This window comes from Dendrobates tinctorius, unplaced genomic scaffold (assembly GCF_039654945.1).
Source record: "Dendrobates tinctorius isolate UK_male_01 unplaced genomic scaffold, ASM3965494v1 ptg000203l, whole genome shotgun sequence".
Classification (NCBI taxonomy): domain Eukaryota; kingdom Metazoa; phylum Chordata; class Amphibia; order Anura; family Dendrobatidae; genus Dendrobates; species Dendrobates tinctorius.
The window spans coordinates 13,042,268-13,067,789 of NW_027361870.1; positions in this window are offsets into that span (position 1 = coordinate 13,042,268).

Genomic DNA, 25,522 nt, shown 5'->3' on the forward strand with positions numbered 1-25,522 from the left:
AAATAAACACAAAATGCAGTTTTTAAATCAAGGTATTTAATATTAAGGGAAAATATATCCAAACCCACAGGGCCCTGTGTGAAAAAGTGATTGCCCCCTAAACCTAATAACTTGTTGGGCCACCCTTAGCAGCAACAACCACACTCAAGCATCTGTGATAGCTGGCAATGAGTCTTTTACAACGCTCTTAGGGAATTTTGGCCCACTCAAATTTGTAGAATTGTTGTAATTCAGCTACATTAGAGGGTTTCTGAAGCATGAACTGCCCTTTTAAGGTCATGCCACAGCATCTCAATGGGGATTAAGGTCAGGACTTTGACTAGGCCACTCCAAAGTCTTAATTTTGTTTTTCTTAAGCCATTCAGAGGTGGATTTTCTGGTATGTTTTGGATTATAGTCCTGCATAACCCAAGAGTGCTTCAGCTTGAGGTCACTGATGGCCAGACAGGATTTTTTGGTAGGCAGCAGAATTCATGGTTCCATTTAGTACAGCAAGTTTTCGAGGTCATGAAGCAGCAAAACAGCCCCAGACTATCACACTACCACCACCATATTTTACTGTTGGTGCCCCTTTTCTGAAATCCTTCAGGCCTCTAAAATATTGCTATGGAACCGTTACATTGACGATGTCCTTGCTATATGGCAGGGAACTGAAAAAGATCTTCTTGACTTTGTGAAACATCTCAATAAGAATGAAAATAACATCAAACTAACCTATCATTACAGTCAATCGTGCATAGACTTATTAGATATTCGGATCTATAAAGGGGAGGATAGTTTTCGGCACATTGATGAACATAGGAAAGAAACGGCGGTGAATAGCCTTCTTCATGCATCTTCTGCTCACCCAAGACTTCTTAAAGGGAATCTGTCACCCTTTTTTTTGTCAATGCTGCCGGCATTGACATCAGGGTCTACAGCATTATGTAATGCTGTAGATAAGCTCCCGATGCAACCTGAAAGATAAGAAAAACACATTAGATTATACTCACCGGAGGGGGTGGTGCGGTCCGATGGGTGTCGCGGTCCGGTCCGACGCCTCCCATCTTCATAGGATGACGCCCTCTTCTTCCCTTCCTGTAGTGACTCTGGTGCAAGCGCCCTGCTCTGCCCTGTTGAGGGCAGAGCAGAATACTGCAGTGCGCAGGCACCAGACCTCTCCCGACACCTGCGGTGGATATTCTGGACGTACAATTCGAAGCTGCCAAAGAGAGCATGTAATTCAAGGAGGGAGGATCTATTGCAGGCAAAAAATAAAAAAAACCTCAATACCAGCAGGTGAGGTTTATATCCACCTTCAATTTTAACTTTCAAGCTATGAATGCTTTGGGAAAATATTGGCCCATTCTCAAACAGGATGCAGTTTTGTCTAAATATACCTTATATATAAGGGAGGCATGCATAACAGGATAGGGATGATGGGGCCATGCATAACAGGATAGGGATGATGGGGCCATGCATAACAGGATAGGGATGATGGGGCCATGCATACCAGGATAGGGATAAGGGGGCCATGCATATCAGGATAGGGATGGGAGAACCATACATACAAGGATGGTGATGATGGAACCATGCATACCAGGATAGGGATGATGGGGCCATGCATAACAGGATAGGGATGATGGGGCCATGCATACCAGGATAGGGATAAGGGGGCCATGCATATCAGGATAGGGATGGGAGAACCATACATACAAGGATGGTGATGATGGAACCATGCATACCAGGATAGGGATGAGGGGTCCATGCATACCTGGATTGGGGAGATATATATACCAGGATAGGGGATATTAGTACAGAATTGACCACATTGTTTGCGTCAATTTTTTTTTCTAATTTCCTCCTAAAAACTTAGGTGCATCTTATGGTACGGTGCGTCTTATAGTTCGAAAAATACCGTAAGTGATTAGATTACTTTATTCTTTGGGTCTGTGTGATTACAATGATACCAGATTATATAGTTTTTTTTATGTTTGGTCGCTGTCATAGACTAAAAAAACGCTTTTTATTGAAAAAAAACTAGTTTTTGCATCGCCATGTTTTAGGAGCTATAATTTTTACATATTTCTGCGATAGAGTCATGTGATGGTGTTTTTTTTTTGCGGGATGAGTTGAAATTTTTATTCATTCCATTTTCGGGCATGTGACGTTTTTTGATTGCTTTCTATTCTGATTTTTGTGAGACAGAATGAACAAAAAACATCAATTTAGGAATTGATTTTTTTTTAATTCCGTTCTACGTGTGGTAAAATTGATAAGGCAGTTTTATTCTTTGGGTCAGTACAATTTTAGCGATACCATATTCATATTTTTTTAATGTTTTGGTGCTTTTACACAATAAAAACTATTTTACAGAAAGAATAATTATTTTGCATCGCTTCATTCTGACAGCTATAACGTTTTTATTTTTCTGCTGATGGAGCAGTATTGCGGCTTGTTTTTTGCGGGACAAGGTGATGTTTTCAGCTAGACCATTTTTATTTATATTCGCCTTTTTGATCACGTTTTATTCCACTTTTTGAGATATGATGAAAAGCATACTTTTTTGACCCTTTTTTTTTTTTTTACAGTGTTCTCTGAAGGGGTTAACTAGTGTTGCCATTTTATAGAGCAGGGCATTTGTTTTCATTTTCTGATTTTTTTTTTAAATAGTTTTACTTTTTTTTTTTTCACTTTTACTTTGTTCCAGCATGGCACTTTCATTTTCAGCAGTCTGTATGATGATGTAGTAGGGGCGCCGATCGGAGTGCAGAGGGGGCTCACTCCCTCTGCATGCCGGCTAAATGCTGCAATCGCATTATTTAGTGGGTTAAAGTGTTGGGAGCAGTGTGAGCAGAGTCAGAATCGGCTGACACCCGGCAGTGATCGCACGAGCCCTCACAGCTTCTGTGCGCACAAAATCTCCTGAGTACATCCAACATCAGTAATACTAGCCGACCAAGACGTACTGAGTACGTTCAAGGTCATGGAGGGGTTAAAGGGGTTGGCCACTACTTTATAAGTCTTTCATTTGAACTAGCGGCCATAGATGAGCACTGTACTAAATACTTTGCTTTTCCAAATCCTTCTGTAACCTGAGCTGCTCTTATGGTCCCATGATCTCTGGCTGAGAATCTGCGGCTTCCTGTGATGTCATGTCAAAATCTCCCTCAGATCCCGACTCTGAAAACTGATTGGTAGGTGGGGCTTAATGTGTGAGTGGGTGGGGCTTCATTCAGCAGAGCTCACACTGCTCCTTTGCAGCTGCTGCAGAAACAGCTCTCACTTGTATCTTTATGGATACAGCAGAGTGTATAAAGTAGATACATGCACACCCCCACCTAGCTCCGTACCTTGTGTAATATATATATTCTGGTGCTTTGTGCATTAATTCTATCCCCTGTAACAATTTCCAGTACAGAAGATAGTGTTAAGGCTGCGTATGATATTGGGGGAGGGGTTGGAGAGGTTTAGGCGGAGTTAAAGGGAGTGTGTTCACTGATCGCCTGCAGCCCACCACAAAGGATGATGGGAAATAAAGTCAGACTGGAGCCAAGGAATGTGAAGTTGACCTGATCTCTGTGAGAACAGGAGTGATGTCAAGGCACAGGATGCAAAACAGAAAACAACATGAAACTGGCAGAAAAGGTATATGGGGTTATTTAGCGACGTTATTCTTAAAAGGGTATTCCCATCGCTTCTGATTGGCTATTATCTCTTTCCTCATGTGCAGGCATTGCAGTAGCTTAGGTATCCATGGTTACGACCACTAGCATCTAGCTAACTAAGGCTGGGTTCACATTAGTGTCTCAGTGTGCAGTGTATGATCCGCATAGATCTGCATGCATCATGCGTACATGTCTTTAACATGTTGTACACAGGGACATGCGTTTGCATACTTCGTTTCGCGGTGTGCGGCGAACGCAGCACGTTGCTTTTTTTGCGGTGTCAATTATGCGCAGCCATGCGCATGTAAATGATTGCGGATTGAGTGCGTCAAAACAACACATTACTGTCTATGGGAACGCATTGTTTTGCAAGGACTTAAGTACGCATGTGTTCAATACTGTCACTACATGAGTGGTTGTAACCATGGATACCTAAGCTACTGCAATAACTGCACATGAGAAAAAGATATAGCGAATCAGAAGAACTATATTACATTTCTAATTTGCGGTATTTGCTATTAATATTATTATTACACCTACTACAGTACATATTGAGATATGATCATGGAGATGGGGATACCTCTTTAAGCATTTATGGTAAAAACAGTAAGTGAGTTAGGGTAGTGGACAACCTCTTTAATAATTAAAACAAAAATCTCAGTCCTTAACACCAAAATATGCACCGAAACAGTGGTTCCCCCCCACATATGGGGTATCACACCTATACAACCTTTAAAAGACTGAGGAATTGAACACAAGGAATCTGTAGTTTCTAAGCTCAATAAAAAAGAGCTGGTAAGCCCTGCACATGTCTGCTGTCTAGCAGCAGAGGTCGGTCTCCAAGGCAATGAGCTGTAAACAAAAGAAAAGTGTTTCTATCTTAAAAGTAACTAGACATTTTTGGAAGCAGTGTATTGCAAAATTGCTTATATTTAGGCTGGGTTCACACGTAGCGGAATTCCCGCGGAAGTTATCGCAAGAATTCCGGAATTCCATTCCGTGGGAAAATCGCATTTTAAATTCCCGCGGAAAGACTAGCGATTTGCAAGCGTAATTGGCTTTCAGAATGCTAGCGTTTTCCAAGTGATCTGTAGCATCTCTTGGAGAACTGATTCACAAGTTGGTCACACTCGTCAAACATAGTGTTTGACGAGTGTGACCAACTTTTTACTATTGAAGCTGCCTATGCGGCATCAGTAGTCAAAAGATCTAATGTAAAAAATAATAAAAAAATAAAAAATCGGGTTATATTCACCTTCCGACGTCCCGCGCAGCGTCCCCAGGCCTCCGCGATGTTTGGCAGGTCCTGTTCCCAGTGATGCATTGCGGCAACGACCTTTGATGATGTAACGGTCTCGCGAGACCGCTACAGCATCGCGAGACGCGATGTCAGCAAAGGTCCTCACAATGCATTACTGGGAACGGGAGCTGCCGCGTGTATCGCTGAAGCCTGGGGACACTGCGAGGGACACCGGAAGGTGAATATAACCCGATTTTTTATTTTAATTCTATTTTTTACATTGATATGGTACCCAGAGACCGGAGAACAGTCTCCTCTCCTCTGGACCGTGGGTACCATCCGCAAATGTTCTGCTTACTTTTCGCATGGTGGGCACAACCACATGCAAAAAGTAAGCAGAACAATGCATTCCTATGTGGGCGGAATCGCAGCGATTCCGCAAATTAATGAGCATGCTGCGTATTTTTCCGCGATGCGATGCCGCCGCGGGAAAATCCGCAGCATTAGCACAGCATTGCGGAATCCCATAGGATTGCATGGGATGCTGTTTTTTTCGCGGCAAAATCCGCCGTGAAAACCCGAAAAAACCTGATCGTGTGAACGCAGCCTTACAAACATTGTCCGACTATCCTGTTTATGACGAAAGTCAATATTTCCTTTACTTCACATGGCTCATATGTGCAAATAGCATCAACTAATAAACTATATCTGGAAGCATGTGAGCAATGACTGATTTTTGCTTTATCATGGAACAAATATGGATGTTGCACTTGCAGGTTCGAAATCTTTTTCACAACATGATTGCTGTCAGATCCTTTAATTCTGTGCAGTCTGACAATACAATGTCCTGCCGGCTTCAAACTTCAAAGGAAACGCACACATTTTTCATGCTGCGTGAAACTTGTGGTCATAGAAGTAGCTCTTTGAAGTTTATAACAGGTGCAGCTCTTGCTCCTCTTACCCCACCACACTATGTATTGCCATACAGAATATATTGTATGTATCCAGTGCTAGAAAATCAGATCATGGCACAATTTTGTATATACAGTTGTGTGAAAAAGTGTTTGCCCAATTCCTGATTTTCTATTCTTTTGAATGTTTGTCACACTTAAATGTTTCAGATCGCCAAACAAATTTAATTATTAGACGAGATAAAAGTAAACAGAAAATGCAGTTTTTAAAAGAAGGTCTTCATTATTAAGGGAAAAAAAGAAATCCAAACCTACAGGGCCCTGTGTGAAAAAGTGATTGCTCCCCCTTAAAACATAAATTAACTGTGGTTTATCACATCTTTGGTTAGCTGAGTTCAAATTCCCTAGCCACACCAAGGCCTGATTACTGCCACACCTGTTCTCAATCAAGAAATCACTTAACCCCATAATGTCCATTGTGGTAGTTCAGTGCCGACTGCTGTCTATGACAGCTGAGAGGCACAGGAAGAGGTGCGGGGACCCGTGCTGTCGGTCCTCGCACCCAGATCGCTGTGATCGGTCAGCCAATCTGACTGACTGATCACAGCATGATCGCGCAGGAGATGCTGAAATTTCAGCACCTCCTGCCTGATCAATGCGGGAACTCAATGCTACCGGTGGCTGAGCTTCTGTACTAGCAGCCAGGAGCTGTGTCCGTGCCGCCCCTGGCTGTTAAACCCCTAATTGCTGTGATCGAGCTCGATTGCAGCGTTCAGGGGGAAGCAGAGGTGTGGGAGCTCCCTCTGTCTTCTGATCGGCGTCCCTGTGATGTCATCGAGGGGCCCGATCTCTGCCATGATAACCTTTCCCCGGGTCATCCAGCTACGGAAAGCTTCTGAGACCATCCTCATAGCATGCTTCAGGAGCTGGAAGACTTGCTGTGGCGAATGGAACCATGAATTCTGCTGTCTACCAAAAAAATCCTGAAGGTGAATGTCTGGCCATTTGTTCGTGACCTCAGGCTGAAGCGCCCTTGGGTTATACAGCAGGACAATGATCCAAACCACACCAGCAAGTCCACCTCTGAATGGCTTAAGAAAAATAAAATTAAGACTTTGGAGTGGCCTAGTCAAAGTCCTGACCTTAATCCGATTGAAATACTGTGGTATGACCTTTAAAAGGCGGTTGGTGCTTGGAAACCCTTCAATGTGGCTGAATTACAACAATTCTGCAAAGATGAGTGGGACAAAATTCCTCCAGAGCGTTTTAAAAGACTCATTGCCAGTTATCGTAAACGCTTGATTGCAGTTGCTGCTGCTAAGGGAGGCCCAACTAGTTATTAGGTTTAGGGGAAATCACTTTTGTTGCGTTCCTGTGCAGTCGGCGGGCACGTCAAAACGCCGCATTCGGACGCATCCGCATAAGTGCATGTCCCTGCATACCCAATGTTAGAGATAGGTGCGTAGGAGAACGCAGGATGCATGCGGAAGTAGGCGGAGCGTAGGCAGAGCTTAAGGGAGAATGTACGTGGATCGCCCGCCAGGGCCGTGGGGTACTCGGTACCGGGCCGGTATCTCAGAGGAAAGTGTCACAGTAACGGTGACCCGGTCTGTGGCCCTGGGCGTCCATGTAAAAGGGGTAGAGTGATGGGGATAAAGTCATTGAGATGACTCGTGATGCCACCTGTGGTTTCTGGTCAGTTTGACCAGTGCTGCAGGGTTGCTTCTCTGGGACAGATGGTGTGGTGCAGCAATGATGTTGTAGCCCTCCACAGGTAGGGCTCTAGTCCCAGGGCAGGGTAGATGATGTTGGCAAATGAGGAGAGAGTGAGGAGAAGTAGATGGTGCAGTGTTAGGCACTGAGATGTAGCAGTGCTGAGTGGGTTGGCGCAGGAAGAAGGCAATGAGACAGATGAATGCAGTTCCAGTTCTTTTACTCACGTTCTTGGCACAGACAGGTGCCCGCTTCAATGCTGTGGTCTCCAGATCAGGGGCTCAGCCAACTCCCAGGCAGATGGAATTAACCTTTCCAGCTCTCCCTTTCATGTGCCTGTTCTGAACGTCTCCACACTAGCGCTTGTACTGAAGTACTTGTAGTTGTGTGTTAAACCTCCTTTCAGATGTTCCTTTGAACTCTACTTGTACGGCAGACAGCTGTAGCCTGCTTCGGGGACTCCTTGTTATCAAGTCCCGGCTCACTCATGTTGCTGTTGTGCCCCAAGTCTTAGGTGGGAATAAAGTGGTGACAACTTCTATTCCTCCGGTGTCTGCTGCAGGACCATCAGTATCCATACAACCTCGGGGACCGGACCCCGACCATGCGCTTAGAACTTGAGGAATGGCCCACTCCGACCCTAGTCCTTAGTTTTCTTCTTCTCCTTACGTTCCGCACTAATCTTTCTTCCTTCTGGAGAATCAGGCTTTCTATTTCTCTTTCCCGTGTCAGCAGCTCCAGGTTACTGAAGTCTGCTGCAGCACCTCCTTCACTCCATCCCTCTCTGGGGATCTTCTCTCACAGACTGACCTTTTCCTAATATTCTCCCGCTCTCTTGTGCAGTCTAAGCTCCACCCACCTCCCAGCACTCTTCGTGTTCCAAGCAGGGAGCCACCAAAGGTGCTTTGCTATACTACTATGTTGTGTGGGATGCAGGTGTTGGAGGCTGGTCAGGTGTTCCATCATACCTGGAGAGTGGGATACTACACCTCAGGAGGAGGTGCAGTACCTCTGTGGCGACTGAACCCTCAGGGGCGCCACATACGCAGACCAGCCTTACAGAAGCACTCCTCCTCCTCTCATCAAAGTTTTATCCTTTTAATATATTGCAGACATAATGTAATATAGTACTCATCTTGCCTTTCTACCCAGTTAATTCTGCTCTTTTCTATGCTCGATGTAGGAAGTTTCTTGTCCCTGCAGAAATCATTTCCCTCTTCATCTCCTGATTCAGCCTCCCAGACACTGTTAAGACAGGTAACTATTTTCACTTGCCATAAATCTCCAGTTGAAGAAGGGCCAACAAGTTTTCAATAGGCTTTAGGTCAGGTGAGGAAGGGGCTGGGTCTTTCATCTTTAAGGCCTTTACTGGCAGCCAAGCAGGGGAGACTTATAAGCATGAGAAGGAACATTGTCCTGCATAAAAATTATGGTTTTCTTGAAAGATGGAGACTTTTTCCGCTACCACTGCTTGAAGAAAGTGTCTTCTTAAAGGTGGCAGGAACTGTTGGAGTTGATTTCGAGCCCGTCTTCAACCTGAAAATATCCAAATAGCTCAACTTTAATAATACCAACCCATAACAGTGCCCACCTCCACCCTTCTGGTGTCAAAGTCGAGGTTTGTTAAGAGTCAATCTTCTCATCTCATCAAGCTATGAAACCTTTGAAAAATCTGTCTTGAGATATTAATTGTCCCAGTCTTGACATTTCAACTTACTGTATATCTTTGCAATTTCAAGAATGCTGCATCCCTTTTTAAGACTTTTAACAATTTTTGACATTTTAGAGTCAGATAAACCTCTTTTTTTGGTGCATTTTTCTTGAGGAAAACAAGCTGCCTAATAATTATTCATACCTTGATAAAAGGCATTGACATCCTTAGGTCATACACTCCCTCTTAACACAAATACACATAATCTGATCTGCTTCATCCAATAAGTATTCAAGTCTATACAGCTTGGAGTTAGAAAATCTGCATAAAAATGATGATATTGTCAGACACTTGCCTAATAATTGTACATGCGGTGTATACCATGCCGATAGGCACCAAAGTTAAACATACAAGATGCAGCTTTGGAGGATGCCGTATTAATAGGTGTAGTTGTCAATGCTATTCAATACACCTGAAAAAAGATTTCTTTGGGATATGTCAGGTATATAAACCCTATGGACACTTTCAGCATACAGATGTAGCAACATTACCATGACTCACCATACTCCAACTCTATGACTTGTCATAGAAGTTTATCTCACATTGCAAATGCCATTGACTGATGTCACGTTAGGTGTTGAGTTACATTTTTTTTGTGCCCACATCCCAGTGCTGTGTTATTTGAGTTAAGATAACCTTTAATAGATCTGTATATGCCAGAACCATTCTTAAGGCCCCGTTACACATAGCGATGTCCCAGCGATCCCAGCAACGATCCGACATGATGGGATCGCTGGGACATCGTTAGGCTGATTGCTGGTGAGCTGTCACAAAACAGCCCCTCCAGTGATCAGGCCCAGCAACGCTGGATGCTGGTTTCTAATGTAAACATTGGGTATCCAGGAGCCGCGGCTCTTGGATACCCGCTGTTTTCCTTGGAAACCAGCGGGTATCTAAGAGCCGCGCGACTCCTGGATGCCCGATGTTTACATTAGAAACCAGCGTCGCTGATGGCTGATCTCTCATTGCCACACGCAGCGATGCGTGCTGGCCAGCGGGAGACCAGCGATCGAAAAATGGCCCAGGCCGATCGAGCACGATCAGCGATACCCGGCAGGGGGGCCAGTCGCTGATCCCCGTCACACACAGCGATCTCGCTGGCGAGATCGCTGTGTCGTCACAAACTCAGCGATCTCGCTAGCGGGATCGCAGTGTGTTACGGGGCCTTTAGTCTTTGCCTAAATAATTACTAAATTGTGATATGGACATAGACTTATACATGATAAGTAGCTGTAAAAAATAGAAAGAACGTTTCATAACTTTTCTGATAGTAATATCAACTTAGAGAGTCGTCTTATGAAGGAGAATGGCGACATAAAGGCCCCGTCACACTAAACGATGTCCCAGCGATCCCACCAACGATCCGACATGATGGGATCGCTAGGACATCGTTAGGCTGATTGCTGGTGAGCTGTCACATAGACAGCCCCAGCGATCAGGACCAGCAACGCTGGACGCTGGTTTCTAATGTAAATATCGGGTATCCAGGAGCCGCGCGACTCCTGGATACCCGCTGTTTACCTTGGAAACCGGCGTACACGCTGGTTTCCAAGGTAAACATCGGGTATCTAGGAGCCTCTCGACTCCTGGATACCTGACGTTTACCTTGGAAACCAGTGTGTACACCGGTTTCCAAGGTAAACGGCGGGTATCCAGGAGCTGCGGCTCCTGGATACCTGACGTTTACATTAGCAACCACCGTTGCTGATCGCTGGTCTCTCGCTGCCACACACAGTGATGCGCGCTGGGCAGCGGGAGACCAGCGATCGAAAAACGGCCCAGGCCGCTCGAGCACGATCAGCGATAACCGGCAGGGGGGGCTGGTCGCTGATCCCCGTCACACACCGCGATCTCGCTGGTGAGATGGCTGATGTGTCACAAAATCAGCGATCTCGCTAGCAAGATCGCTTAGTGTGACGGGGCCTTAAGGGTAGGATATGTCACCAATGCTTTAACAAAGTGCCAGTGGCTCAAGGAAAGTGAAAGTGCTGTACATCTTCACCTGCCGTTGACTCCATTTGATTTTGCATGAACATCTGCCAATAAGACACTGGTGGTATGTCCTAGCCCTGTGCTACCGGTATCTTCCTAAGAGAGACTGCCTTTATAATTATTATATTATTCTCCTATTCAGCAGTCTAATCTGTGCCTAATTAAATATGACATTTTAGTACCAGATCTAAGGCAAAATGAAAACCTCACACCTCCACTCCATTGTTGGGCTTCCACTTGTAACAGCTTGAATTCCTATCTGACTTGTATTCACTTGAAGTTACACTTAGAGAATTAGAATAAGTCGTTACACCCTTGGATATAAAAAAAGTCAAGGTGAAAAATTGCGAGATTGACCCTGGTAAGTATGTCACTATTTGCTTCTGTTATTGACACGCTATGTAGCAACTGTGGCATAAATGAAAACCTTTTTCTATTCAATAGTTCCATTTCCTGCTAAGTCTGGTATTTCTATTTTATAGGTCTGTTTTTTCAGAACTGTATTTAAAAAAAAAAAAAAAAAAGCTGAAATGTGTAAAAGGTAAAAAAATCAATTTTGGATTTTTTTTCTCGATTTGCAACTTTGTTTTTGTTATTTGTTGCAAAACATTATCTATTCACAAATATTAAAATGAGTTATCATCACCAAAGAATATTTTATCACAATAATTCCTACCTTATTAACCTGCGATTTATTTTATCTTTTAGAACTGGCTATTTGTTTCAGGGCTCTCATTCTGCATCTAGGTATTATGAATAGCCATAATAGCATTTGTTACAAACTCTTCCTCACCCTCCTCTCACCCATTGTCCATTCTACAATCCGACTTCCGTAGTCTCACCCCTTCACCCACCTTGAATAGTACACTTAGTATTGCTTCACTGATGCACAAATGCCAACATAAATGTCCAGGGAGCAGTAAATGCAAATTCCTCCTATTGGGTTTTGCACAAATTTCAATTAAGTTGCGCAGGTGGTCATAGAATCGAAGAAAATCAATAATAAATAATAGATGAAACATAAAAAATCTGTATTTTAGATGTATCTCCTTCTCTAAAACAGTGATGTATCAGAGGCGTAACTAAAGTCTAATTGGCCCCAGGGCAAAATTTGGACATGAGCTCCCACCTGCATGTTGGTCAGAGTTATGGGCTCATGTAGCATTCCAGATCCTATAAAGGCATACATGTTCGACCCCATGTAATAATGTCCCCCATCCTGGCTCCTTCCAGGGACAATATCCTCATCCTGGCCCATTCTGGTAATAATGCTCCTTTTCCTGGGCCCTATGCTATAACATTTTCCCCCATCCTGGGCCCCTTCCTTGTATAATGTCCCCCAATCTGTTATAATGGGATGGCAGGGTGGCTCAGTGGTTAGCACTGCAGCCTTGCAGCACTGGGGTCCTGGGTTCAAATCCCACCAAGGACAACATCTGCAAGGAGTTTGTATGCTCTCCCCGTGTTTGCGTGGGTTTCCTCCGGGTACTCTGGTTTCCTCCCACATTCCAAAGACATACTGATAGGGAATCTAGATTGTGAGCCCCATTGGGGACAGTGATGATAATGTGTGCCAACTGTAAAGCGCTGCGGAATAAAGATTATATTAAAAAATAAAGATTATATTAAAATGTCCCCATTCTGGTATAATGTCTCCATTCTTGTATAATAAACCCATCCAGCAAATTTTAAACAGAAAAAAATGATTACTCTTACCTTCCTCTGCTGACACATTTATGGTGTATTCTGTAACCTGACTTCAGCTGCAGGCCACTGATTGGCCAGCGGAGTGTATTGCAGTGCGGGACGTTGGTGTCTGCGCCACAAAACTTTTCCCCTGAATATGTGTCCTCGGTAGCACATCCAGGTAGCATTGGTAGCACCCTCAGCAACTGCGATTTTTATGCCCCTGCTTTTCATGCTTGAAGTTATGGCAAGACACTGCAGTATATCACTCATTGCATGAAATTATTCCAGTCATTGGCTACACATAGCAAGAGAGAGAGAAAGTCCAGAACCTGGGGGAAAATGTTCCAACGATTTATTTACATTTTCCTAAAAAGATATAATAAACATTGGCAGTTCCAAAATTTGTGCAAAACTTTAGCATGTTTAAAGCTTAACGCCGCTCTTGTTCACAGCGATGTTGTGAGCAACAACTGTGCTCAGCTCAAAACGCGTTAGAGTTTTCCACCCATGTTAGAATTGCCAATATGTTTCCTATATTTTTCAAGAATATGTAAATAAAGCGTTAGAAGATTTCACTCCAGGTGCTGGATTTTTTTTTCTCTCTTGCGATGTACTAGAGATTAGACTTGAGGGAATATTCTCCTCCTTTGTATCCTGTCATGATATTTTCCCTTTTCCTCCATACATACTATTGACTGTGCTTACCTCAATTACTCCGCGCTGCTAATAAACAGTTCTGACATGAGTTATTCTAACTCACAGATTGAATTTCCAAGTCCTGAAGGAGATAAAACATTCTGCAGAGTGCTGACCCAGGTCCATACAAATAATTTTGGATCATGTTTTTATAACTATTTTAGCATTGTCTATCAGGAGAATAATTCAATGATGAATTGGCTTTGGGTCTGTGAACGCCTCACATATATCATAAAAGACTAAATTCTCTTGGACGTCATGACCCAGAATGCTCTTCTCACAGTTGAGTTCTCTTCGGCACGTTGCACTATCAGTGACTCATGAAGAGTGACATTCACAAATAAATTGTGGTTTCTTTTATCTGCTATGCTCTGGCAGTGACTGACGACTAGATGCTGCCAGCAAACACAGCAAAGGGTGGTTTGGCACCACGTCATGTGTGGGGTCCAGTCGAAAACAAGTCAAGGGAGAGCTAGTCATAATTATTCATGTGCTTATTTTCCAACTATCCCATACTTCCAAGAAAAACTCCGAGATATGTTATTAATCATATGTATTGGTGTCTATACACTGACAGTGTGAGCATTAGATATATAAATATGTCTGACTGCCAATCAATGCCACGTAGACATGGCGTGCTCTTATAACATAACTGTATTGAGTGGTATGTGCCGCGCTACAATGACTCATAATAATAGGGTTATAATGCAGCTGCTACAATATACAGGTCATTAATATTTTCCATTGTGTGGGTATAGCCAAGCTGAATTTGCCATTGACCTGTTTATTATTTGCATTATAGTAACATTGAGATGTTACAGAATAAACTTACAGTTTCCACCTGTGCAACAATTGTTATTGTTGAAATGCATCTAAAATAAAACAACTGCAACTCTATCTCCATGGTAACAAACTACAAAAATCCTCTGTGTAGTCTGATCCTGTAGCCATACGCTCTTCTTCCATCTGACTTTTTTGTTCTTGGGAATCTACTGAATATTTGTAAGTAAAAATGAAGGTGCCAAATATTATATATATATATATATATATATTTATATATATATATGTATCTATATTAATATTGGATTAGAGTACACTATGTATCCAGTTCATCAAAGCTTTAAGGCTGAATTCTGGTCTAAAAAGCTTTGAAAATTAGCAAAGTTGTGGCCTATTTTGAAGCAGTGCTAAACTTTTGCAACCTTTGGCATTTTTATACCATTTTCATCCAGCTCCAATAAACGATAGAGCTGGGCAAAAAGGGATATGATGACTGTAGTTTATCAAATTAATGACAAGTGTTGGCGTTCCCTATGCTACAAATCTTACTCCAGCAGGGAATGGGGGCAATTACTGAGGAGGTGCACGCCACGCGACTGATGCCCCTAATTTATTAAAAGGTGTGTTCATCTCAATGAAACAGCAGCTTCGCACTCCGCCCCCCCGTGAAGATTCTCGGTCTTGATGATTTGGGGCCGTAGTTGTTGGGTGTTACTGTGGAACGTTGTAAAGTTATTTTACTGTTCAGTTAGGGTGCTAAGAAGAATAAAAGTTGTAAAGATGGACATAAACAGTAAGATCCCTATACAAATGGCAAACACACAGACTTTAGCACGAATGGCTGTGAAGAGGGGCTCCCGATTGTCCACGGTCAACACATTACTGAGGAAAGGGGATGGAGTATATTAATAGCTTACCCGATCCTTTGTTCCTGCTGGAAATAAGGTACTGCCAGAAGAGTCTATCAGTGGCCTATTCGTTATGGAAAAAACACGCACGTTTGGGCAGTGCATACATGCCTGTGGAACAGTTTGGAAAGGCAACTGTTGGCAGAACAAGCATCAGGCTGACAGTCATGTGTATTGGAGGCTTTACCTGAAGTCCTTGAAAATCAGTAATGATTGTAACTTTAATACTGACCTAATGACAGTACGGCACATATAATTGGCAGTAGATGTACCTACATTATGCCGACTGCAATGACCATTAATTACCCAGTGCAAACCTGATATGTCGTATCTGCACTTAGCTTCCTAATTACTACAACAGGTATTTTAAGATCACTACATACCAATACATGCATCCAAATAATTCTTTATTCCTTCATTCATTCATCCATTCAATGAGAGTAAATGAACCTTCTTAAATTTCGGTATTTCCTTACACTGACCGATGGGAAATCCAGAGTCCAAACCTAAGAAATAATTGTAAACCACAACTTTGAACATAAATGATCCAGTGTTGGCTCAGTAAGGACATGTAATGAAGTGCTGACACTGTAATAATGGAGGGCAAAACTTCAATTCTTAGGTGCTGATTCGTTAAGTCAGATTGTTTTTTTTTTTTTCTGATGAACAAAATTACTGATGAAACCTGGAATGATTTTCTCATGCGTGAAAAAAACGAATGTCTGAATGAACCCTAAGCTAAACTGTTTTTTGTTAAATGGGTCCCCTGACTACAAGCTAATCACAGAGTGTCCTCCTGTGTGGACCACCATCAATCATTCAGTAGGGCAACCTGGAAAAAAAGTGTTAAGTTTCGCAACAGCAGCCCCACAGGTGAAATTAAGCATTACACCATCAGACACTGTTATCGCTATAGTTATAAGCGAGGGTTCTCATCAAGGCACAGTTATCTATTGTCAATAATCATTTCCGACAACCCCTTAAACATTTATTGAACATCATCTACAATGGACGGTTTGTCTTTTATTACACCGTGATGAAGATCCTATGGAAATAGAAAATCCTATGTTACTGGTTTCATTTTCAGAGATGGAAAATTTCATTGGAAATTGTAAACAATTACCCATAATCCACACGTTTTGTAGGATAAACAGAGACAAGTAAATGAGTCGGCTCGCCAATAGTCTTATATCTACAATTGTCATATCAACTACAACCAGACTATACAAAAGTCAGCGGAGAATAATTTCCTTTCAAACATACTTAATTTCTGATTTTATGACTCATTACTAGCCTATGTCATATTTGTAATATACCTTACAAGCAAAATGCACAAAACTATAGGATTCTGCAGTCGCAGGAATTCGCTTTTATTACTCCTTTTATTAAAAATGTATTTTTCATTACTTTTTTTTTTTTCAAGAACTGATTACATTTTTGAAGCTCTAATCTTGGCAAAAGCTGTAAAACGTACAGAACTCCAGCGCTGACAAAGCAAGAAGTGAAAGCAAAAATGCACTTTGGCTGTAAACTGTATAAGCGAAGGAAGGATTAAATCTAAAATTGGCCGCACCATACACTACAGAAATTTAATGACGGCGGATCACGTTCAGAAATGTCAAAGAAAAGCCAACGATGGCTCAATACAAAGTAAACGCAGAGCTGTGGTAGCGAAAAATTACCTTGCGGTTTTCACATTGAGGACTTAGAACAATACTCACCAGGGGCTGCTGGGAATATATCCAGGCTAGATTTACCCCGCGCATTGCCAAAAGGAACCAGGATTGCAAAGCAAGCCAACACAATGGTTACCCCTCCAACGATACATTGCTTGTCGAAAGCCATCACAACTCTTCTGTATACCATGAAATGAAATCTCAGCTGAAGGATCGTACAAAATGTAAAAAAAAAAAAAAAAAATGAAATTATCTTGATTGTAAGTATGTCAAAACATATTGAGGCAATTAAGGGATTACATGAGGACTTAAGGGAGGCAAATGGATCTCTTTCTGGATCAAGCCGTTTCCTTTCCTGCAGAGTCTGTACACGTCTTCCATGTTCTGTGACCCGTGATGCATATTTTGAACTAATTGCAGTATTCTTGTTTCTTTCCATTTTGCTCTACTCATAAATTTTGGACCTAGAGGTCTACGGAGGGGACATGACATGGACATTGGTGATTATGTATGATAAGTAATTTTTTAATACAGGTATGGTTTATACCAGTCCAAAATTAAGGGTTAAATAAATCCACCCTGACTAACGAACATGATCCTGTTCCATGGAACAGTGATAGAACAGAATGTACACACACGTACCCACAGTTACACTGAGCGTTGCTCTTATTACAGTCACCAAATATGAGTTAAGCTAACCAAACACGAGATGGCTGTCAGAAGAAGGCTTGTTTTGGCCAACATCCTTTAGCCGCAGCTCCCACTGTTTTTTCAGTAGGCGGTGGGGGAAAAGTGGCTCTGGTAATTGTCATATGCTATTTTTAATGCAGTAACTATGAGCTCTGCACTACCTGCTCTCCACTTAGGACTAAACCTAAAAAATCCCATTTGTAGGATTGGTGAGGTCCATTGGTCAGACCCTACTTATGAGTTTGACATGCTCTAATCACTTATATAGGAGAACTTTTCTTATCTTCCCTATTTCACTATCTTCTCCCACATATGCATTTTCATTGAACCATTGTGAAGGTGCAGCTGCATCCCCCTCCTCCCTGCCTTCTGAATTGCAGCAGGCTTATTTTTTTGTCAGAACAAAGCTAAGTTTTGATATATTGATTCCTTTCTGGTACCCACTGATACATTTTTTGAGAGCTACAATTTTTTGATCTGACTCTAAAACTAGATACACCAGATGTGCCAGATGCGAGGAACAATCCCATAGAATACTAAGGGCTCTTTCAGATGTCCATGAATCGGTCTGCCTCATATATTTCTAATTAAAAACATATGTGACATGCACAAGTGTGAACAAGTCGGTAAGACACTGCTCACACCACCCAATGGCTGAAACACAACAGGAGAACACAAAATGACAAATTTGAAAAAATACTCTGCAGTAAAAGACATGACAGTAATCAGTAAGTGCTGTATAACAAATACAGGGTATTTAGTCGATACGTTTTTTGCAAAAAATGTATACCAAGCCGCTTCACCACGTCACGGTAACCCTTCACGAAGCAGAAGGGTTACCGTGACGTGGTGAAGCGGCTTGGTATACATTTTTTGCAAAAAACGTATCGACTTCATATATTTCTTATTGGGTTTCTGAACACTCAGGCAACCTTCCCACAATGGTAGTATTTGGTGAGTTTTTGATGTTCATAGAAAATAAAACAGTAGGTTCCGGTAAAGTAGTGGAGATCAGTCCATCTTTATTAAATTAAAAGTCCATATAAAACAGAAATAAGTTGCACCACATTATTTGTTATGGACTATTGGTCAGTTTAAGCTGCATAAAAAAGCAAGGTGAGATTTCTATGAATCCCATCCACTTTGCTGGAACTTTAAGATGCATCGTTTTTGTGAATGAAGATATGCAGCGTCAAAATCTCACCAAAAATTAATCGTGGGAACTTAACCTTAAGGAAGGTTCATATGACCGATGTTTCCATGTCGGAGAAAACCGTCTGGTTACTGTAATCAGACTTTGATCAGAGTTTCATCAGAGTGGCCTTAGTTTTTCTCAGACATGAAGAGAAAAAAAATGTTTCTCCATAGTCTCCATTCTTTCAGTCTGTGAAAATCGAATCACGCTCAGATGTCCGTTTTTGTTCACTGACCCATAGACTTGAATTATCGATTTTCATCAGATCAAAATTGTATATGTCTTTAAATTTTTCCACGGATCACTCAGTTCGAAAAAGAAAATCTAACATGTGCGCAGTCCTGTAGAATAACATTGGTCTAAGAACCATCCATGAAAACCACGGAGAGCCCTTGTACAAGAAAATCAATCTTGTGCATGGGCTCATGGTGGGAGGTCATGAATTTTTCACTTTTGCCTAAAATAATGACACATGTCACATACTATTGATTTATGTAAAAAACTATAGTGATGGGTACAATATGAAAACTGTAATGCTACCGGTAATGTTCCACAAGGTGCGTAGGATATATGATATGTGGACGACTGATCATACATGATCCATGATTTCCCACCAGAAAATTTTATGAGATCTAAATAATAGAAAAAAAACACCAAGTTGTAGTCAAAATTACTTGGATTAGGAAGGAAATAACCAACCAACTTCAATACAAAGTTGCCTGCATCATTAGGCGCTGAGGTCGCAGTTTTTCTGCTGATCTGATGACATTCTACTAATATTCTCTAGGTAGCTAAACTTGGCTGGAACAACATTCTCTGACAGTGCGATCTTTTTTCCTTTTTTTTCTTCTTCCAGCTGCGAGGGTTAAGAAACTTCCTCAAGCATAAGCTAAGCAGGAGGAATAGAAAAGGTTAATAAAATGGAAAGCCAGGGATTGTACTGCTGAAATGTGCACTAAAGCCTGCACAGCGGAAAGTGGGGTTGGCTGCAGCGCTTTGATCATGAAGTTTAGAACAGATAAGGCCTTTTTTCCTTGTCCATGGGAACCATCCCAGGTGCACTGTTTGATCACTGGCAATCTTTAAATCCAGAACAGACTGCGCAGTACCCAGTGATCAAAAGCAGCACTCAAGCAAATGTATGGACAACCTCAAAAGCATTAACAAAGCATAAATAATAAACCTCGCAATAACGACTCCTTTCAGTCTAAGTGCCGCATCGGATCAAAGCCTTAGGGACACCGAGAGTTCTTCTCCAATATCTGCAGGTTGGAAAAAGTTATAGCTGTGACTTGGGAAAGTCACTGAAAAATAAAGTCAAATATTAATATAGAAACCTGACAAAACCCTTTAGGGATGAGAAATCATACTAACAGATTACACAGAGGGTAAATGGACCCAACGTAAGTAATATTGTGATGAAAACTTGTCTTTTATTGTAATTAATTAATATGGTCAAACTGGTCAGGATTAAAATAGCTCAGGTGGTATTGCTGTGCAACATTTCATTGGGACTCCCCCTGTGGGATACCACTCTCCTAAAGCTAATATATCTCCTACCTAGTTTAATGGCTGCAGTCCACTAGCTAGGATAGCTTTTCTCAGAATAATTATTGATATCAGTTGCAAGACCACTAGAGATTATTAAAATTCACTCATAGCCTCCTTGACATGTTTCGCCATGACTGGCTTCTTCAGGGGACGAAGGCTAAACCTTTCACCATATTAGTTAATTACAATAAAAGTCAAGTTTTAATCACAATACCCCTTAAGTTGGGTCCATTTAGTATAAAATTATTAATATATTCACATATCAAATAGGTTTATATACCATTATGCAATTTTCCAACAATCCAGGATATTATTCAAAGCTGTTGCTTATCGGTTTTCCATTATACAGAAACTATATAGTATATTCCCCTTTCTTCCAATATGTAGGATTTACTAATCCATTATGTTCCTTCTTATTTTAAACTTTTGAGACTAATCTATTTTTTAGTCTTCATTTTTTTTCTCAATGCACTCTAAAAGCTACTAGAATTCTGTTTTAAGTTTCTCTTGACAAAGCTGCATGAGGGACAAGTTCTATTCGTTGATATGATAAAAAAAACTTTAAAAAAATTTAAATTCATCATTTTTTTGCACTCTTTTTTTATCTATTTATTTTTTATTTTGCTTAAACCATCATTTATTTTCCATAAAACAAAAGCAGGCAGAAGTAAGAAACTTTGAAATACCATATATCTCATTAAAGAAATCTGCTTCTTTCTCTTCCTGGACTGATAATTCATTCTCAGAATCCACAATTCCCAGGTAAAATCTGTATTCAGTGAAGACAGATTTTTCCATTACTGAGATAGGGGAAGACAGTTGGTGCTTATAAAATTCTATGGTGAACTGTAACTGTAATGTCAGGAAAACTTGCAGTAGAATGTTTATGTCTACATAGAAATTTAAAAGCACAAACTGTCATCTCCTATCTCAGTAATAAGAAAACTGTGTTTACTGAAGACAGATTTTACCAATAAAGTGAGAGTGAATGAGCGATTCAGGAGGTGAAAGGAGCAGATTTATCTGATAAGATAAATTGCAAAGTTTCTTATTTTCATGTGCAAATTAAAAATAAATTGATGGTTACGCTTCACATAATTATTATTATTATGCATTTATATAGCGCCATTTATTCCATGGTGCTTTACATGTGAAAAGGGGAAATATAGACAAGTATAATAAATATGTGTAAGACAAGGGACACACAAGTACATAAGGAGAGGGGACCCTGCCGACGAGGGCTCACAGTCTACAGGGATGGGTGCAGATACAGTAGGAGAGGGTAGAGCAGGTCGTGCGGTGGTTCAGTAAACCGAGGATCATTTCAGGCTGTAGGCTTGTCGGAACAGGTGGGTCTTCAGGTTCTTCTTGAAGGTTTCCGTTGATGGTGAGAGTCTGATGTGTTGCGGCAGAGAGTTCCGGAGTATGGGGGAAGCACGGGAGAAGTCTTGTATGCAGTTGTGGGAAGAAGAGATAAGGGGGGAGTGGAGAAGGAGATCTTGAGATGATCGAAGATTGCGTGCGGGTAGGTACCTAGAGACCATGTCACAGATGTATGGAGGAGGCAGGGTGTGGATGGCTTTGTATGTCATGGTTAGGGTTTGTTTTGAATTGAAGCCTCTGGGCAATAGGAAGCCAGTGAAGGGCCTGGCATAGGGGGGAGGCTGGGGAATAGCGGGGAGACAGGTGGATTAGTCGGGCAGCAGAGTGAAGGATGGACTGGAGCGGAGCCAGAGTGCTAGAGGGGAGACCAGAGAATAGGAGGTTGCAGTAGTCGAGGCGGGAGATGATAAGAACATGCACTAGTGCATTATGCGTTGTATTTTTCTATAGTTTGCTATAATCATAGCAGTATCATGTGTATATATTTTATTTTATTATTTTTAAAACAAAAAATTTTTTTTCAAGGAAAAAATGCATAGCTTTGGAAGTACCGTAGTTTTTTTTCTAACTTTTAATTTTGTTCTCATGAGATATTACAAGTTGTGTTCGTTTGATCGCTTACATAATACTTTGGAATACAAGATTTTCCTACGTCTGTCACACTTCTTAGATGCCACAACATTTAAAGGAAATCTGTCACCCCATTTTAGCCCTATCAACTGCCAGCACCGCCATCAGGGGCTTATCTACAGAATTCTGTAATGCTGTAGATAAGCCCCAGATGTAACCTGAAAGATAAGAAAAAAAGAGTTAGATTATTCTCACCCCAGCGTTTGGTCCGGTACGATGGGTATCGCCATCCCGTCTGGCGCCTCCCATCTTCATACAATGATGTCCTCCTCCTTACTTCTCCCTCGGCTCCTGCACAGGCGTACTGCTCTGCCCTGTTGAGGGCAGAACTGAGTACTGCAGTGCGCAGGCACAGAACCTCTCTGACCTTTCTCGGCGCCTGCGCACTGCAGTACTTTACTCTGCCCTCAACAGGACAGATAAAGTACGCCTGTGTGGGAGGCAAGGGAGAAGCAAGGAGGAGGACGTCATCGCTAGAAGATGGGAGGCGTCGGACCGGACCGCGACACTCACCGCCCCTGCCCCCCGGTGAGTATAATCTAACGCGTTTTTCTTATCTTTCAGATTTCATCAGGGCTAATCTACAGCATTACAGAATGCTGTAGATAAGCCCCCGATGGCGATGGCAGCAGCTCATAAGGCTAAAATTGGGTGACAGATTCTCTTTAAGGACTACTCCATTAACCCACCACCGCTATGTCTGCACTTCCCTCGAGGAGTAAACTCAGTGAATGACAAATGGGAATTCCTGGCACAACCATTCTGGTCGGAGCTAACAGGCAGCTGTTTATGTTGTAATTGAAATCGGCAAGTCCATTAGGGCCTGAAAAAGCAAAGCTAAGGCTATGTTCCAATAATCATCTGCTAGATTGGATCCAGCAACAATCCGTTAACAAAAAAATTGTGCAGACACAACTTTTTTGTCCGCCTGAAAAAAAAAAGATTTCAACTGGATCCGTTTTTTTTTTTTTTAAACTTTGAAGTCAATGGACTTATATCTACTTTCAATCTTAAAAACTATGAAACTATTAAAATGAATCATATATAATTTCTTGTATTAATTAAAATTAACTCCTGAGACATATTGTTATAGTCTGTGCTGATTTTCTAATTAAATTGTAGATTTTTATTTTATTTTCTTAACATGTTTCTTGAGCTGAGAATTCAGCGATCTGATATAAAGCAGTCTCTTGTATCAATAGAAAACATAGACTGGAAATGTTCATAGACTTCTAAGGGAAAGTTTTCTAGGTATGCTATGTGAGCTATAAGGAGTGCACTGTGCTGGGAGGTGAATAAGGAAAGTTGTGACCTTCACCTATTGTGAATGGTGAATCATGTGTTACCTACTTCATATATAGTTGATATACTGCTGACATTGGAATCCTGCCTATGTTGACGAGATGAAAAGTAGACTTCAGCGGTCAAAGTGAAAAGTACAAGATTTCAGTATAAAAAAAAAACTCGACAGTTCTTAAAAAATATGATTACTATTAAAACACAAATTAGAATATATTATGAAGGTTCCCAATAAGTCAATGGAAAAGGTTTTATTTTGTTTTATACCACAAATAATTAGATTTTGGGCTCCTACTCAACGGCAAGAAAAACGGACAAGTGCAATCAGATAAAAAATTATATTTGCGCTCTGCCTAATGTTTTTCTGATTCACTGTCATCTGAGATTTTTTTCTCAGCTCAGATCAGAGTGAAAAAAAATCGAAGCATGCCGCAATTGTCCTCGAATATCGGACAAGATTCGCTAATACAAGTCAATGGGTGCGAGAAAAAAATTGCACAGCACACAGACCATGCATGTGCCGTCCGATTTTTACCCACCCATCTCCTAGAAAACCTCAAATTTCATCACCCGAGTATAGTAAAAATTACAGAGTGACCCGTCTTCCTGGCTTCTGCACACTGTCCTCCTGCCTTGATTGCGTGGATAATGCCTCCTGCATCATCCACATTGTCGGACAAAATCTTGCTCCTGCGCAGAAAATTCGCAGCTAATGTCTGTGCACTATGCTTTGCCCTACTGTGGGCAAAGCCAAGAACATAAATGCGCTTGCGCGCAGTAGGGCAATGCTTAGTGCGCAGGAGCGAGGCGCGATTTCTCTACCCAGGCGCAAGATTTTGCCTGGAAATGTGAAAGACACAAGAGACAGTACAACATCGAGCAGTAGCCGTTAGGAGGGATAGAGAACACAGAATAAACGCCCATCGGATCAGATCAACAGGATTAACATACAGTACTAGAACACTTCCAAAGTTTTTTGGAGAGTATACAGGGTGACTCAGGGGATTATATAACCACTTATGGAATGCAGCACAGGCATTGTAGCATATTGTGTTGTTATTCTGGATGACAGGGACGAAAGATAATTGAACAATAGATGCTTGTTAATATTTTGATTACACATTGTCCAGGCTAGCTAGTTTGATGACCTGCAAAACAGAGAAGGACAAACTATGGAGACTGATTAAATATTAAACAATGAGAGAGCGTTAAACTCATCCCACCTCCCCCTGACCTGTGGATGATGACCTGAGTCACAGAAGTGGGTATAGAAAGAGATTTTCTATCCTTCTGAAAGACACCGAGACCCTTTACACAACCACAGCCAGGAACTCTTTATAGGATGGCAGCCAGGACATCATGGCTCTATCATGAAGGATACAGAATTGACATTCTACAGGATGCCAGCTTAGGGCCCTGGCTGAAAGAATTCAGATATGCTTCATTGACCATAACTGAACCCATGGATATTCTTGGGTATGCAATTATTAGGGGTCACCGTTTACCTGGATCCATGGAGATGTTCAGAGAAGCAGGGTGTGACCATTCAGTCACCTGGTCACATGCCTCAATTGACTGTCAGCTTTCTAAACTTGTCATTATGTCCTATATGTGGGTGCAGCGTCGGACTGGAACACCTTGGGCCCACCAGAGAAAATCATTCTTGGGGCCCACTATGTAGCTGCATAGAGTTAAATACCAGACCACCAATTATGCGGTAAAACACGCTAATATCCGGGTATAATATAAGGTTTTACATGTCTTAATTATGTAGCAGGAGTTGGGGTAGCCCCCTCATAGAATATAAAGCA